The sequence below is a fragment of the Cherax quadricarinatus genome, chromosome 18 (genome assembly GCF_038502225.1).
Source record: "Cherax quadricarinatus isolate ZL_2023a chromosome 18, ASM3850222v1, whole genome shotgun sequence".
Lineage (NCBI taxonomy): Eukaryota > Metazoa > Arthropoda > Malacostraca > Decapoda > Parastacidae > Cherax > Cherax quadricarinatus.
The window spans coordinates 37,381,154-37,387,303 of record NC_091309.1 but is presented as its reverse complement, the minus strand read 5'-3'; positions in this window follow the sequence as shown (position 1 = coordinate 37,387,303).

Here is a 6,150-nt window from a genome sequence, read left to right as displayed (position 1 = left end):
TAGTGCTTTCCCATAACTAACATTATAATGTAAGATCTGTCATGCATATTATAAAATCCGTCACGAACGGCATGTTAGATCTATCATGAACGCATGCTAGGTCTATCATGAACAGTATGTTAGATCTATCATGAACGGCATGTTAGGTCTATCATGAACAGTATGTTAGATCTATCATGAACGGCATGTTAGGTCTATCATGAACAGTATGTTAGATCTATCATGAACGCATGTTAGGTCTATTTATTTATTTATTTATTTAGAAATTTTAGCATACAAACAGAGGTACAAAAAATACAGGTAAGAGCAGCATGCCAAAGCCACTTATATGCATAGCATTACGGGCTGGCTTAAAATTAACTTAAGATTAACTAAGCAATGATGTAATCAGTGATAAAACATTATTGTAAACAGATAACAATAAAGCACAAATGAGTATTACAAAGACAGGTCATATGGTTGCATGCATTGCTGTACATTCAGTAGAATGGAGTATTCTGTTAGGTAGTGTATTTAAAAAAAAATAAAGTTAGATTGGGTCCTAGGTTTAACATTTGTGTGATATAATTGTGAGTAACATTTAGGATATACAATTTATATGGTTCAGTTATTCAGTATTTATTTGGTTTTGAGTGAGTAAGTGAACTTTGAGAAGAGACTTGAATTTATAAACAGGTAGTGTTTCTTTATATTTACAGGTAATGAATTCCAGATTTTAGGGCCTTTTATGTGCATTGAGTTTTTGCATAGCGTGAGATGGACACGAGGAACATCAAAGAGTGATCTGTGCCTTGTGTTATGGTCATGTGTTCTGTTGAGGTTGGCAAGGAGATGTTTGAGGGGAGGGTTAATATCAGAGTTAAGTGTTCTATGTATGTAATAAGTGCAATAATAAGTATGGATGTTTTGTATGGTGAGTAGGTTGAGTGTTTTGAATATTGGTGGTGTGTGCTGCCTGTAGTGAGAATTTGTTATCATTCTAACTGCAGCCTTTTGTTGGGTAATTAGTGGTCTGAGATGGTTAATTGTTGTTGAGCCCCATGCACAAATTCCATAGGTGAGATAGGGGTAAATAAGAGAGTGGTAAACAGTATGTTAGATCTATCATGAACGGCATGTTAGGTCTATCATGAACAGTATGCTAGATCTATTAATAATGACGTAAGTTAGATAAATATTATCATGCCCTGTATATACTCCCTCATGCACGAAATGTCACACACAGTATAACTCCCTCATGCACGAGATGTCACACACAGTATAACTCGTGAGATTGGCCGGTACTGCTGGCCCGGGTCCCTCCCCTTAGCCTTACAACCTCCTTAAAAGGTTTACAAAACTTAAAACTTTGATCAATTAGCAAAAACTCATATAAAATTTAGTCCTAAAATTATCTCTTATACTTTTAAAGATTTATATTTTTTAATTTATGTTGCCGTAAAAATTAATAATTTTGTACCAAAAGAACCTTAGAAAACTTACCTAACCTTATTATAACAAGCTCAATTTAATTTAGCCTAATCTAACTAAATATATTTTAGATAAGTTTACAATAGATGAATAATAAACGAACATATTGAAACATATTTTTTTCGTTAGGTTCAGAATGATTTTTGCGAAATTATTGCATACACAAGTTTTCGCTTGTCTTATTCAGCAAGAAGAGCGTTGATATTAAAGCCAAAAAGTTTTACCTATTCGGCACGACATTTTATATATATATATATATATATATATATATATATATATATATATATATATATATATATACATATATATATATATATGTGTGTGTGTGTGTGTATGCAAAACAACCACTGTGAAAGAGTAGTGAAATTCCAAGTGCTTTCGTGACTACTCACATTGTCATAGTTCCTTGACAATGTGAGTAGTCACGAAAGCGCTTGGAATTTCGCTACTCTTTCACAGTGGTTGTTTTGCATATTTTAAAATCACCTGTTTATTGTGATCTTATTGCATATGTATGTATGTATACCACTTCCCCTACCACCCGATTTTTTCATTCTTTTTTACCAATAGGTATATTTTATTACATAATCTGCTACAGAAGATTTAAGAGATACATTGTTGATATAAAAATGGCATATACAGTACATGAGGTGTGTGAGATACATGTCTAATACATATTGTTACGTGTTTGTTACTGATTATAATGCGAAAATCTCATCCAGCTCTTCAGAACTGGGGCGCGTGCCCAAAATACAGCAGGCATTACCCCTGTGAACAGCCGCACTGAGTCACTGGAACAGAAAACTAGCTGCACTGGGATCCCTAGTTACCCTGATGAGTCTTTTGTCTAGCTCCTTAAGGAACTTAGATGCACTCTTTCCCCATGAGCCAAGGGTCTCTGAGCCTATGGGAACGAACATATAATGATGGGCAGTTTTTCCATATTTTCTAGATTTTTGGGACTCCCTGAAGCTGGCAGCTGCCCCTCCTTCCTCCCTGGTGTATTAGAGATAAGTATCAGCCAAGGTAGATGCACATATGTAGTCCCACACCACCTGCTTACCATCTGTCCAGGCTTGAAGTGTGATACCATCTGGACGCTTCTGGCTGCCATCAGATCTGCATAGTTGGGGTGGCTCCCTTACTGAGGGGCATCCGGCTGTTGTAAGGCTCCTCTTGATAATGTTATTAACCTCCTCATATCTTGCAATCTTTCCCTCGGATTTACGGCACACAAGACCATGGTACCCGAATCAGTCTGCTGCTTCACTGCCACAAATACACCTGTGTTCGGCGAGAATAGGGGCGGCAAGTCGAAGGGCAACACCAATGCGGATGGTTTGTGGGTCGAGGCGTGTGCCAACAGAAAGCCCCGTGCATGAAGAGCTCTCACTGCCAGGAGGTGGGCTCTATCCTTTCCTGACACACACTGAAGCATTGTTGAGGCTATTTTCTCTACTATCTGGCCGTTCCAGTGCGACTGTTTGTAGTTGTTGGGGGAAGCAGGTCTGGTTTCAGAATCCGTTAGAGTATCCCAGATCATGGCTCCGTCAATGAACTTTTGGTCCTGAACTCCAATCTTGTCCTTAAGATGTTCAGGGAGAATCGCTGCTAGAAGCCCTCTGGATGCAACGTTTGAGGATAGAAAAGCAGGTAACGCAATTTGTGATGACTTGCGGACACCAATGCCTCCTAGTCTGACTGAAGTGTAGCTTGGTTCCACTGCCCGTCTTCGAGAGTAAGGTTAAGTATTTTCGTAAAAATCTGCCTCAGGATACTGGCATATTCGTGCAGTATAAGGTTATCATAAGAAGGTGCACATCTTAGGAAATATGTCAACCTGGGCAGACTCGAGCACTTTGTGAGAAGGTACAAGGCATCGTGGGTGTCAAGATTGCTTATTCGTTGTTTCATTCTCCTCAACTCTTCTAATTTCTTCCTGAGAATTGTGTCAGTGGCATCGCTTCCGAGAGATGCTCCAAGCAAGACGCTATTTGTAGGGGCAATGACTGATGCTCCTGGTAGTTTGATCTCACTGCAATTATCACTTCATGACTGAGATGATTTCACATTTGGATGGATTCAAGATGAGACCCATTTCCTGTCCCCGTGTCATTACTTGTGTAAGATCATCTAGGAGGGACTCCTTTGTACCTGCTGGTGTGCCATCATCCAGGAACCAGATGTTTAGCTCACTGGTCAGTCTGACTATAATTTCCCTAACCGCTATACAAAAGAGAAATGGTGCAAGAGGATCCCCTTGCTGGACATCCTCTGATGATGTGATTTCATGCTCTCCAAACAGGAGCAATGATTCCTTTCAATATCCAGCTGAAACAAAGGGGAAGAGACCAGGGAAATGTTCTTGTACCGCTGCTAATACCACATCTATGTCAGTATTTCCAAAAGATCTGTATGTAATATTTGAATGCTAATATTTCATAAGATTGAAGCTAGCGGTCTGAACATCACTAAATTAATACATATCATTGATGTTAAATAATACTAGCATAAAGTAACCTAATATATATTGAGTATGATTTAGCTTGAGCATATTATATTAATTTCAGCAAATTTTGCTATGGTTGTTAGGTTAGTGTGGCTGCAAAACTAAGATTTTGCATCCAAACTTATTTCACAGAAGTATTTTTGTTAATGGATGTCATGCTTTTCCACTTAGAAAAAATATTTTTAGGTTGGTTTTGGTTGATTGACTCACTTTAAAAATATGATATAAATACTCTGAGAGTTTATGAAAAAAAACTACTTTTTGTCACCTGATGTATTGTTGATGTTAATTTATTGTATAGGTACACTGAGAAAGAGTGTATACACATACCTAGGACCATAATTTTTAAAAGGGTAAACCGGTAAGCCAGCAGAAGGCCTCGGTCAGATGACCAAAAGCTCCAATGGAGGATCATCATCTAAGACCCGCGTCAGGAAACACTTGTCAGGGGAATAAATGTCCGACACATTCTCATTCTAAAGCGTCAGCTACTGACGTTCAGCTCAGTGTTAATATTTAAGCGATAACTAGTTTCCCAAATCGTGTTGGTTAAATTAATTTAGGTTATGGTAGGTTAAGTTAGGTTAAGTTACATAAACCTATAAAACTTCTAATTTTTATTATTATTATTATTATCACACTGGCCGATTCCCACCAAGGCAGGGTGGCCCGAAAAAGAAAAACTTTCACCATCATTCACTCCATCACTGTCTTGCCAGAAGGGTGCTTTACACTACAGTTTTTAAACTGCAACATTAACACCCCTCCTTCAGAGTGCAGGCACTATACTTCCCATCTCCAGGACTCAAGTCCGGCCTGCCGGTTTCCCTGAACCCCTTCATAAATGTTACTTTGCTCACACTCCAACAGCACGTCAAGTATTAAAAACCATTCGTCTCCATTCACTCCTATCAAACACGCTCATGCACGCCTGCTGGAAGTCCAAGCCCCTCGCACACAAAACCTCCTTTACCCCCTCCCTCCAACCTTTCCTAGGCCGACCCCTACCCCGCCTTCCTTCCACTACTGACTGATACACTCTTGAAGTCATTCTGTTTCGCTCCATTCTCTCTACATGTCCGAACCACCTCAACAACCCTTCCTCAGCCCTCTGGACAACAGTTTTGGTAATCCCGCACCTCCTCCTAACTTCCAAACTACGAATTCTCTGTATTATATTCACACCATACATTGCCCTCAGACATGACATCTCCACTGCCTCCAGCCTTCTCCTCGCTGCAACTTTCATCACCCATGCTTCACACCCATATAAGAGCGTTGGTAAAACTATACCCTCATACATTCCCCTCTTTGCCTCCAAGTACAAAGTTCTTTGTCTCCACAGACTCCTAAGTGCACCACTCACCCTTTTCCCCTCATCAATTCTATGATTCACCTCATCCTTCATAGACCCATCCGCTGACACGTCCACTCCCAAATATCTGAATACATTCACCTCCTCCATACTCTCTCCCTCCAATCTGATATCCAATCTTTCATCACCTAATCTTTTTGTTATCCTCATAACCTTACTCTTTCCTGTATTCACTTTTAATCTTCTTCTTTTGCACACCCTACCAAATTCATCCACCAATCTCTGCAACTTCTCTTCAGAATCTCCCAAGAGCACAGTGTCATCAGCAAAGAGCAACTGTGACAACTCCCACTTTATGTGTGATTCTTTATCTTTTAACTCCACGCCTCTTGTCAAGACCCTCGCATTTACTTCTCTTACAACCCCATCTATAAATATATTAAACAACCACGGTGACATCACACATCCTTGTCTAAGGCCTACTTTTACTGGGAAATAATTTCCCTCTTTCCTACATACTCTAACTTGAGCCTCACTATCCTCGTAAAAACTCTTCACTGCTTTCAATAACCTACCTCCTACACCATACACCTGCAACATCTGCCACATTGCCCCCCTATCCACCCTGTCATATGCCTTTTCCAAATCCATAAATGCCACAAAGACCTCTTTAGCCTTATCTAAATACTGTTCACTTATATGTTTCACTGTAAACACCTGGTCCACACACCCCCTACCTTTCCTAAAGCCTCCTTGTTCATCTGCTATCCTATTCTCCGTCTTACTCTTAATTCTTTCAATAATAACTCTACCATACACTTTACCAGGTATACTCAACAGACTTATCCCCCAATAA